At 45.5% G+C, this 12,065-nt stretch overlaps 1 protein-coding gene across 10 annotated transcripts in view; it reads right to left on the bottom strand.

Annotated features, from left to right (window-relative positions):
- plekha6 (pleckstrin homology domain containing, family A member 6) overlaps positions 1-12,065 on the bottom strand; it is a 300,812-nt gene that overhangs the window by 76,380 nt on the left and 212,367 nt on the right. The gene's annotated exons all lie outside the window — the stretch shown is intronic.

Below are 12,065 nucleotides of genomic sequence, written 5' to 3'. Positions count from 1 at the left end.
TAAGGCGTCATTATAGATTGTTGACATGTACTTCTGTAGCAAAGACGAAGATGAATAAATCATGTCTGATAACCACAATATTGTTATGGTTATACAACGTTGTGTCAGTTAACACCACAATGATGGCATTAACAATAACAGTAAGCTAGTTATAGTTAAGCAACACTCATCACAGGGCGTCAACTTAAAAAAAAACCTTGGAGTGAGATTTGGTGTCTAAGGGCGATGCTCGGTACGGCTCCGCGATGCAAGAGAAGCCGTGTGTCCGTGAACCCTGTCTGTCTGTGGTCCATGTTAAAGCTATCCGCCTTGAAATGGTCACTGCAGAGGCGGCTGTTGGAGTTTATCAGAAGCTTTCCATCAGCGTGGCTCTTCACAAAATCAATCCACCTATTTTTCCTTTCCTCATCAATAGGGAAATTAAATAGTGTTGCAGAGCAGCTGAAGTTCTTGCATCCAGGGAAGATGCAGTTGCGGGTGGAGGGAGACATCCTGAAGCTAGCTAGTTAGCTGATGTAGGCTACAATAACAGTACAGCAGGAGGAGCCATTCAGTGATCTGATGTAGATTGGTCAAAGAGATGTAGATCGGTCATTTTTTGGCTCAGCCCATTAAAACCTGATCTGAAAACGGAAGAGAAACTGTTCTACGGTCTAACTCCACATTTCAGTGCGACAAAGTTTTCGCGCTTTGCACATGCTTCCAGGAACTCATTTCACACGTATGTACTGAGAAGCAAATCATGGAATTTGCTTTACAGGATCTTTAAAGGGGTAATTGACTGCAAAACCAAGTTTACCTTGTCATAGTTGAATAACGACAGTTCGGTGGGTAAAATGGACATACAGACAGTGAACCTCAAGTCCCATTGACACTCCAGTTTTCCTGGAGCGTTTTACGGTAAACTGTAAAACGGTCGATTTCCAAAAAAACACATAACTGACGTCAGTTCCACCTTTTTTGGCTCTGGTCTGTACCTTTGTCACGCCCCAAAATTTAAATCTCAGACACTTGTTTATCTGCGCACTGCTCTGTGTACTTCCACGGGAATTACAAAGAAGGAAGTGTGGAAGTTTTTCTTAGGATATTGAAAATGGACCACGGTCGTAAATGCAGTGTTCCAGGCTGTACAGGGCAGGGCTCTACAGTGCGAGTATTTCACTCGCATTTGCGCCTAGAAATAGGTATGTGCGAACTTGAAAAATAATTTACGAGCACAGTGCGCGAGTGACGGGCTTTTGTCAATACACGGAACAACAGCGCGATGAAGTGAAGCATACCATTGATTTCACATGGAAAGCAAGTCACGGAGTTGCGACTGCACGATGTGAACATAGCATAATGACGCGTGAGCGACGATTCGCAACGATTCGCAACCAATGGGCCAGAGCCATATAAAAAGAGTTACAACACTCTTTGATCTCGCCGACACGTGATCACTTGGTTCAAGTAGCTCGCTAAAAAAAACACTGCTGGCAACCTGTTTGAATGGTTTTCAACGGGACAGACAGTAGCAGCATCTCGATTTACTGACATTTTCTTTATATTAACACATAATATCAATTGGTTACTGGTGTGTTGTATTATGTATATGTCTGATACTTTATTAACATTTATGTATTACATTAACTTATAACACTAGGCAGCAATTGTGAAGCAGAGCTAGAAATGGCTATGCTAGCTACCATACTGTAGCTCACACTAGCTCAATTTAAGACAAGAAAGGAGTTTGGTAAATAGAACAGAATATACAAGGCAACCAAGTTTGTTTTTAGTGAGTGGACCTGAAATTCCTGCCGAGCGTCGACAGCTAGCTGGACGATTGGGGACCCTTCAATCTGCAATTCATTGTTGCTAGCTCTAATCAGATGAGCATTTAGAATCTAACAAGCTATATCTTACAATAAACTTTAAGTAAAGCTGGCTATATAGGCTAAAATTTGGGTGACCAGACGTCCTCTTTTCGAGACCTAAAAAATGCGTCCGGCAGGGATTCCAAAATTGTCCGGGATTTTGCCTCGTCGGATATTTGTGTTTCTCTGGGTCTTTCACAAACTATTACGCCATTCATGTTCAGTGTGATGAACCAAGTTAGCTGGTAAATTGATCAAATTACTGCATTATTTTAAAACTATTTTCAAAACAGCTAACTTGATTCGTAACACTGAACATGAATGGGGTTGAACGTTGCAAAATACAATGTTTGGGACTATAGGTCGCAAATGACACGCTTTACTTCTGCCTTCTTCGATTACAATGGAAGTCTATGGAAGTGTCCCAACTCTTTATATGGCTCTGGGTCTACCTAACTTTGACTACCAAGCCTTTTAATCCGTGGCGTGCTTACATAGACTCTAATGTCCCAGTATTTTAAGAAAATATTAACTACAACTATATACATGTTTCTTAAACTATTTGTTCTAGTTCTATCAGAGTGAAAGTTGCTAGTTGTCTAGTTCAGGTTCAAGTTTGATATCAGCTTTGGCAGGGACATCTATAGTTAATGCAAGCTTTGTGTTTTCGGTTAAACTGCTTTGATTTTACATGCGTTGATTGGGATATTGCGTTTATTTTTTTTCGGGATTATCAACCTTAATTAATGCACTGACTAATAAAGTAAATTGTTAAAACTCAAACTTTAGATTTTACTGGGACACAGCAGGTGTCCCAGTAAAGGGTCTAACAACGCCCCTGTGTTAAGTTATGTTTAATAAACGAATACAATAAAAAAACACTGCTCCTGAATTTCTTTGTTTGCTCCTAAATTTTTTCATTTAGGAGCACATGTACTCCTTGGTGAAAACATTAGCGTAGAGCCCTGCAGGGAATGCTGACACTTTTCATAGTCTTCCCAAGGAACCAAACACTCGACGGGCATGGCTGATGTTTGTCTACCGTAGAAGATCCCTGTGCAGTTCGACCCTCAATTACACATTTGCTCGAACCATTTCACCAAGGACAGTTTTGAAAACCTGGGACAATGTAAAGCAGGATTTGCTATGAAGCTGTTGCTGAAAAGAGGTGCTGTTCTGACCTTATGTTCATCACAACCGCAAGCTGTAGTATGATGTTGTCGCTGACAGTTATTAGCAATGCTAACATATCCTGTATCTAGCATAGGTAGAATGTGTGATGATTTAGTTTATTGGCAATGGGGCTAACGCGTTATTTCATGTTCCTGACGTTATTTCATGTTCCGTTATTTCATGTTCCTGTGTTTCATTCTAATAAATAACCTGTGTTGTCATGTAAATCTACAATTCACGATGCATGTTTGTCCAGATCTTTGTCAGGTTATTTTTTATTTAGAAGATATCTAGCTAACTGAAGCCGAGTTGAATCACGATAGTTTGGTTGCTAAGCTGTAACTTTACCCACCTAAGTCGATCCCGTTTGCTTTGACAACAGAAGTGGAAACAACTAACGTTATAATTTCAAATGATATCTAGCCATCTGTTGAAAACAGTGTTGTGTAGACACAAGATTTATTTGCAAATTTTTATTTCAAGTCTCCACCTTCGATGTTTCCGTGAGTGCTGTTGGCTGTGTTGCATCTTTGCTCTGCAGCTTCACTCGTTGTAAACCAACTAATCAGCGTGCAGCTCATCTAAATATTCATGAGCATACCATAAAAGGGAGAAAATAGCTGGTTTTATTCTAGGGCTATTTCACAGGGTGCATTAGGGTGCATAGAACCGCACCCGGGCCTTTTTCAGCCCAACCAATGTTACATACCCTATTTGGAGACCTTAAGGAACAGTGTGAAATACCTTATAAAATCAGTAAATGACCACTTTAAACGTCCATTAAGTCATAAGGGTTAGGACCATTTTTACACCGGACGCCCAATTTCTTCATTTTGATGCAACTTTTCAACTATTAGGCTGCTATATAGCCGATCACCATTCCCTCTTGCAGGGGAAATGAGAAGACAACCGTTTCATTCTACACGTCACTCTTAGTATTTTGAATTGTAAATGAGCAGCAACAAATGTATGCTTTTAAATCTATGCAATCTTCATATAAAATATACAGAAATATCAGTTGTAAAATGTCAGTAAAAAAAACTGAACCATCTGCAACTGACGCAAGCACAGCCCACAATTTTCCCAGAAATTGTACCCTCTCTAGTTAGCGCATATTACATTTGATAAGGCTTGCATATAGGCAGGCATTATTAGTGCTGCGCATAGCTGACATGCCAGCGCAGCACAGAAAGCACATCTATATCAGGGGATCGTTGGTCCGCAATTTGTTTTGCGCTATTACAATTTTTGTAGTTTCCAATCGCTACGATGAACAGCCTAACGCCTGGGACACACTGCCTGCGATCTGCTGCGACGCGCCTGGAAGCGCCTCCTTTTTTCTTTTGGCGCCCATGTTATCAAATGGGACCGACCACACTGGCTGCCAAGCGCCGCGATCGCCTGCTGGTCGAATTTTTTCGCGAGACGCTTGCGAAATCGGCTGCAGGATGATGAAATACACCATATTAGTTGATATATTTGAATAAAAAAACATGTTATTAAGATTTTACTCCATTAATTGTAGACTACGGTGAACATTTGTAAAGTTGTAGACGAACGTCCTTTACATGTGTTTACCCTGATGAAAACGAATGCAAATAAACGGATTGATCCGTTGAGCTAGCATGCCCGTAGTAGTTTTGTTTGTTTGAGAGAAACGAGTTGTCACGCGATGCAGAGCCCGCATCACTGCGGACGCCGCACCGATCCGCCTGTCGATCTCACGCTCCATTCTTCCCTCACTCGTGAACAAGACCCCGAGATACTTGAACTCCTCCGCTTGGGTCAAGATCTCCTCCCCGACCCTGGAGATTGCACTCCACCCTTTTCCGGTCGATAACCATGGCCTCAGATTTGGAGGTGCTGATTCCCATCCCAGCTGCTTCGCATTCGGTTGCGAACCTCTCCAGTGAGTGCTGAAGGTCACGGCCACATCATCCGCAAAAAGCAGCGACCCGATCCTGAGGTCACCAAACCGGACCCCCTCAACGCCCTGGCTGCGCCTAGAAATTCTGTCCATATAAGTTAGAAATCGACTTGGGGGTTCGCCCCTCCCTGAGTCACCACCTTACCGCGGTGGAGGGGTTTGCGTGTCCTAGTGATCCTGGAAGCTATGTTGTCGGGGGCTTTATGCCCCTGGTAGGGTCACCCAAGGCAAACAGGTTCCAGGCGAAGGACCAGACAAAGTGTGGCTCAAAAACCTACCATGAAGAAAACAAACAATGGTTCTCAGTTGCCCCTGCTCGGAAGCGGGTCACCGGGGCCCCCTCCTGGAGCCAGGCCCGGGGGTGGGGCTCGATGGCGAGCGCCTGGTGGCCGGGCCTTTTTCCATGGGGCCCGGCCGGGCACAGCCCGAAGAGACAACGTGGGACCCCCTTCCAGTGGGCTCACCATCCGCAGGAGGGGTCATGGGGGTCGGGTGTAGTGTGAGACGGGCAGCGGCCGAAGGCGGGGGCCTTGGCGGTCCGATCCTCGGCTGCAGAAGCTAGCTCTAGGGACGTGGAACGTCACCTCGCTGGCGGGAAAGGAGCCAGAGCTGGTGCGCGAGGTAGAGAAGTTCCGGCTAGATATAGTCGGCCTCGCCTCAATGCACAGCATCGGCTCCGGAACCAGTCTCCTTGAGAGGGGCTGGACTCTCTTCCACTCTGGAGTTGCCCTCGGTGAGAGGCGTCGAGCTGGGGTGGGAATACTTGTTTCCCGGTTCAGCGCCTGTACGTTGGGGTTCACCCCGGTGGACGAGAGGGTAGCCTCCCTCTGCCTTCGGGTGGGGGGACGGGTCCTCACTGTTGTTTGTGCTTACGCACCAAACGGCAGCGCAGAGTACCCACCATTTTTGGAGTCTCTGGGAGGGGTGCTGGAAAGCGCTCATCCCGGAGATGCCCTCGTCCTCCTTGGGGACTTCAATGCTCATGTGGGCAATGACAGTGAGACCTGGAGGGGCGTGATTGGGAGGAATGGCCCCCCCGATCTGAACCCGAGCGGTGTTTTGTTGTTGGACTTCTGTGGTAGACACGGCTTGTCCATAACGAACACCATGTTCAAGCATAAGGGTGTCCATATGTGCACTTGGCACCAGGACACTCGAGGTCTCAGTTCGATGATAGACTTTGTAGTCGTGTCGTCGGATCTGAGGCCGAATGTCTTGGACACTCGGGTGAGGAGAGGGGCGGAGCTGTCAACTGATCACCACCTGGTGGTGAGTTGGCTACGATGGTGGGGGAAGACGCCGGTCAGGCCTGGCAGGCCCAAACGTAATGTGAGGGTCTGCTGGGAACAGCTGGCAGAATCCCCTGTCAGAAGGAGCTTCAACTCCCACCTCCGGGAGAGCTTCGATCATGTCTCGGGGGGGGGACATTGAGTCCGAATGGGCCATGTTCCGGGCCTCCATTGTTGAGGCGGCTGACCGGAGCTGCAGACGCAAGGAGGTCGGTGCATGTCGCGGCGGTAACCCTCGGACCCGGTGGTGGACGCCGGAGGTGAGGGAAGCCGTCAAGCTGAAGAAGGAGGCCTATCGGACTTTATTGGCTGGTAGGACTCCAGAGGCAGCTGATGTGTACCGGCAGGCCAAGCGGAATGCGGCTTTGGCGGGCGCGGACGCAAAAACCCGGGCGTGGGAGGAGTTCGGCGAGGCCATGGAGAATGACTTCCGAATGGCTTCGAAAAGTTTCTGGACCACCATCCAGCAACTCAGGAGGGGGAAGCAGTGCACTGTCAACGCTGTATATGGTGGGGATGGTGCGCTGCTGACCTCGATGGGGGACGTCTTGGACCGGTGGAAGGAATACTTTGAAGACCTTCTTAATCCCACCAACACGCTTTCCGACGTGGAGGCAGAGTCTGGGGACATTGGGGGGGGCCCTTCTATCTCTGGGGCTGAGGTCGCCGAGGTGGTTGAAAAGCTCCACAGTGGCAGGGCCCCTGGGGTGGATGAGGTCTGCCCGGAGTTCCTTAAGGCTCTGGATGTTGTAGGGCTGTCTTGGTTGACACGACTCTGCAACATCGCGTGGACATCGGGGACAGTGCCTCTGGACTGGCAGACCGGGGTGGTGGTTCCCCTCTTTAAAAAGGGGGACCGGAGGGTGTGCTCCAACTTTAGGGGGATCACACTCCTCAGCCTCCCTGGGAAAGTCTATTCAGGGGTTCTGGAGAGGAGGGTCCGTCGGATTGTCGAACCTCGGATTCAGGAGGAACAATGTGGTTTTCGTCCTGGACGTGGAACTGTGGACCAGCTCTACACCCTCAGCAGGGTCCTGGAGGGTACATGGGAGTTCGCCCAACCAGTCTACACATGTTTTGTGGATTTGGAAAAGGCGTTCGACCAAGTTGATTTCTAAAATCAGCATCAAATGAATTCTCGAAGTTGAAAAGCACAGGGAGTTGTTGTATGACCCCCAGCAACAATTTTACAAGGACAACGTAGATAAGGATCAATGCTGGGATATAGCCAATGCAATGTTTAAAGGAAAGCTCAGAGTAGCTGAAAGGCTTGGTGACCGGCGCAGAGAAATGCGCGTCTGGTGTGAACAGCTTTTGCTCAGTCGTAGCCGATCGTAGCCGATCGTGGCGCTGCACGGCGCGTCCAGGCGCTTCGCAGCCAGTGTGTCCCAGGCGTTAAACAAACAAGCCATGGCTGGACTCACATCCACCATGTTATTATTGTCTTTCAAGTTGCGGCCAACTGTGGGTAACCTAGCCTATTTATTGTAGCGACCCAAGGTAGGGGCCGTTTGTTCCATTGATGCTGTTGGCGCAAGGGTGCCTCAAATTCATGTTCTGATTTTGATTTATTAATATTGTGTTCATGTTCTGGTAAGTGTTGTAGTAATGTCAGCTAAGGTTTAACGTTTGATGACAGTGGTGGCTGTGTGTGTTTACTGTTACCATGACTGTGTGTGTTATGTGAGTTGATTACTTCCTATTGGGGTTTATTTGATGTAGGGTTGTTCACACTAATAGCCTGTAGTTGATCAGTGTATGAGACACAGGCCAAAATGGCCCTCCTCTTGGATGTTCTTTTAATTAATACTGACTTATAGTCAGCCATACAGGTCAAGTTTAGTTTGTTAGCTACAACGTAACATTATGTTGTAAGATGAATGTCTGTGTTCTTTAGTTGGAAGTAGGAAGTAATTAAGAACAAATACTTCTTTACTGCACATAAGTAGATTTTTCTGGTATTGGTACGAATTATCTTTCTGACAACTTTTTACTTTCACTCCTTTTCCTGGTTATTAAGCACAACAAATGTAAGCTAGTCTACGAAGCTACCATGGAGCAAGGCAGAAGAAAACAAGAATGGCTAACGTTATGGATTAGACAGAAGGAGTTGGCTATGTCGACATGACTGAGAATAGAGACATTCCTGATCACCCATGGCCATATATGAGGAAGATGTTGGAAATTGTCGGCGTCAAAAATGAGTCCTGGCGAATGCGCTGCATGTCTATAGTGTCTTTTTGTATTAATGTATTATGTGAGGTTAGGGTTTCCAACAGTACTGTTAGCCGAACATCCCTTATATTGGGCCTAATTAATTTGTCCCCATACTGTATGTGACCTCCCATGTCCCGTTTATTGACTGCTACGTTGATCTAACCACTGACTGAGGCTACAACAGCAGCAGCAGTCAAGACACTTGAAAATGATCAGACACCAGTCATCATCCAATCACAGAACCCACTCACGTGCATCAGTATATGTTGAGTAAATGCGGCAATTTGCCAAATAGCTATCGTTATGACAAATGTCTTACAACAATACACTGTATATTCACACAAAACCATACCGTTCTGCTTCCGCAGGCCACGCTTTGTCCCTGATTTCATAGTGACAAATTTGGCAGGTGAGGTCCAGTTACCAGCGTGACACTACACCACTACTTTTTACTTAAGTATATGTCAGAGCCCATACTTCTGTACTTTTACTTGAGTGAAAGTGTAGTCAGTACTTCAACTTTCGTATCGGAAGGCTACTTCTACTTAAGTGAAGGATGTGCACTTTTGCCATCTCTGCCAGACAAGGAAAGCGACTGAGGACTACCCAACTCACTTTCTTTTCATTTAACCTACTAGCGACTGGAAACTAATGGCACAAAACAAATTTCGAAACAGTGATCCCTTGATGTAGCCAAAAGAGCTCGCGTCTTGGCGGGCAGGTGTGCACAGGTGTTACTGTGCTGCACTGAAACATAGTATGCGAAGCACAAATAACAACTGCCTGTACATACGCCTAGATATCTATCAAAGAGTTAGATGTAGTGCTCATGTGGCGTAGGTGTGACCTACGTGACGTGTGTCACTTGTAAATGTATGTAAATTGCTTGAGTGCGTTCAGAGGTTTGATATCATCACACAGGCATATGCAGATGCTAGTGAGCCCTTTGTATATAAACCAGGGCACGGAATACGCCCCATACACACACACACAGTCAGAAAGCAAATGCGGTCTTAGTCACCTACTGGGGGGCAGTAAGGAGATTCTGTCCAGTCCATCACTGACGTTGCTGCCTATGATTCCCTTCTGGGTATGTGTGATCAGCTCACCAGGGCTGATCACATAACCAGTGTGATCAGATAGTCCCCCCCCCCGACAAAATAGCTACTCCTTAATACCAAAACAGCTTACTGAAAAAAAAAAAAACCTTTAGACAAGCTCTACAAGATTTTCAGATCATTGCACAGAATAGTTGGAGACAAAATGCTCCCAGACCAAATGACTCATATCAAGAAATATAAAGTTGGATTGGAAAGCAGATTGAAACTCCATCAAGGCTCCAGGAGTTGGTCCTAGGTCTACACAGGTGTGTGTCATTGTTGATGTTGCATCATCACAGTTCTCTGGCACCTGTATTATCTGCTTCTGGCTGTGGGTACTTAAACCCACACACACTCCTCACACACACATACAGTTAGGTCCATAAATATTTGGACATTGACACAATTTTCATCATTTTGGCTCTGTATACCACCACAATGGATTTGAAATGAAACAATCAAGATGTGCTTTAAGTGCAGACTTTCAGCTTTAATTTCAGGGTATTTACATCCAAATCAGGTGAACGGTGTAGGAATTACAATACATTTTATATGTGGCCCCCCCCTTTTTAAGGGACCAAAAGTAATTGGACAAACTAACATAATCATAAATCTAATTGTCACTTTTAATACTTGGTTGCAAATCCTTTGCAGTCAATGACAGCCTGAAGTCTGGAACCCATAGACATCACCAGACGCTGGGTTTCGTCCCTGGTGATGCTCTGCCAGGCCTCTACTGGAACTGTCTTCAGTTCCTGCTTGTTCTTGGGGCATTTTCCCTTCAGTTTTGTCTTTAGCAAGTGAAATGCATGCTCAATTGGATTTAGGTCAGGTGATTGACTTGGCCATTGCAGAACATTCCACTTCTTTGCCTTAAAAAAACTCTTTGGTTGCTTTCGCAGTATGCTTCGGGTCATTGTCCATCTGCACTGTGAAGCGCCGTCCTATGAGTTCTGAAGCATTTGGCTGAATCTGAGCAGATAATATTGCCAGAAACACTTCAGAATTCATCCTACTGCTTTTGTCAGCAGTCACATCATCGATAAATACAAGGGAACCAGTTCCATTGGCAGCCATACATGCCCACGACATAACAATACCTCCACCATGCTTCACTGATGAGGTGGTATGCTTTGGATCATGAGCAGTTCCTTCCCTTCTCCATACTCTTCTCTTCCCATCATTCAGGTACAAGTTGATCTTGGTCTCATCTGTCCATAGGATGTTGTTCCAGAACTGTACAGGGTCTTTTAGATGTTTTTTGGCAAACTCTAATCTGGTCTTCCTGTTTTTGAGACTCACCAATGGTTTACATCTTGTAGTGAACCCTCTGTATTTACTCTGGTGAAGTCTTCTCTTAATTTTTGACTTTGACACAGATACGCCTACCTCCTGGAGAGTGTTCTTGATCTGGCCAACTGTTGTGAAGGGGTTTTTCTTCACCAGGGAAAGAATTCTTCTGTCATCCACCACAGTTGTTTTCCGTGGTCTTCCGGGTCTTTTGGTGTTGCTGAGCTCACCAGTGCGTTCTTTCTTTTTAAGAATGTACCAAACAGTTGATTGAGCCATACCTAATGTTTTTGCTATCTCTCTGATAGGTTTGTTTTGATTTTTCAGCCTAACGATGGCTTGCTTCACTGATGGTGACAGCTCTTTGGACTTCATATTGAGAGTTGACAGCAACAGATTCCAAACACAAATACCATACTTGAAATGAACTCTAGACCTTTTATCTGCTCCTTGTCAATGAAATAACGAACTCCCATGAGGGAATAACATACACCTGGCCATGGAACAGCTGAGCAGCCAATTGTCCAATTACTTTTGGTCCCTTAAAAAGGGGGGGGGCACATATAAAATGTATTGTAATTCCTAAACCGTTCACCTGATTTGGATGTAAATACCCTGAAATTAATCAACAATCTTGATTGTTTCATTTCAAATCCATTGTGGTGGTATACAGAGCCAAAATGATGAAAATTGTGTCAATGTCCAAATATTTATGGACCTAACTGTACATGTTGGATCAACATCAGCAACACAAAGACAACATACATAGACAACTTTGTTCTCAACATAACCAATGCCATAACAACTAGCCACTATGTTCCTTCTGCCTGAGGCCCAACCTTGACACATTCGGAAGGATATCTAGCTTTAAGGGTGACAGCGCCGCTAGCCTCCCTCATTTTCACCCTATCCATTTTGTGGTAAATCTGTGTAAACCGTTGATGGTGTATGTCACATTATGTGGACGTTTTTATGTAAGAATGAAATTGGCCTAATTTCTTAGTGTGCATGGAGCTCCTGCAAGCGACACTATGAAAGGGGATAGAGGGTGACAGCTCAATCTCCCACCCTCTCTTGTTCGCTCTCTCTCACACACACACACACACACACACATTGTCTGTCTTGGTTACTCTCGCAATCCATGGTTCCTTGTCTCCTCCTCTCTATGTGCTCCACATCTCTCTCTCCCCTTCTCCATTATTTGTTTTTGTATGCA

This window comes from Osmerus eperlanus, chromosome 1, assembly GCF_963692335.1.
Source record: "Osmerus eperlanus chromosome 1, fOsmEpe2.1, whole genome shotgun sequence".
Lineage (NCBI taxonomy): Eukaryota > Metazoa > Chordata > Actinopteri > Osmeriformes > Osmeridae > Osmerus > Osmerus eperlanus.
This window is presented reverse-complemented; position numbering and strand designations above follow the sequence as displayed.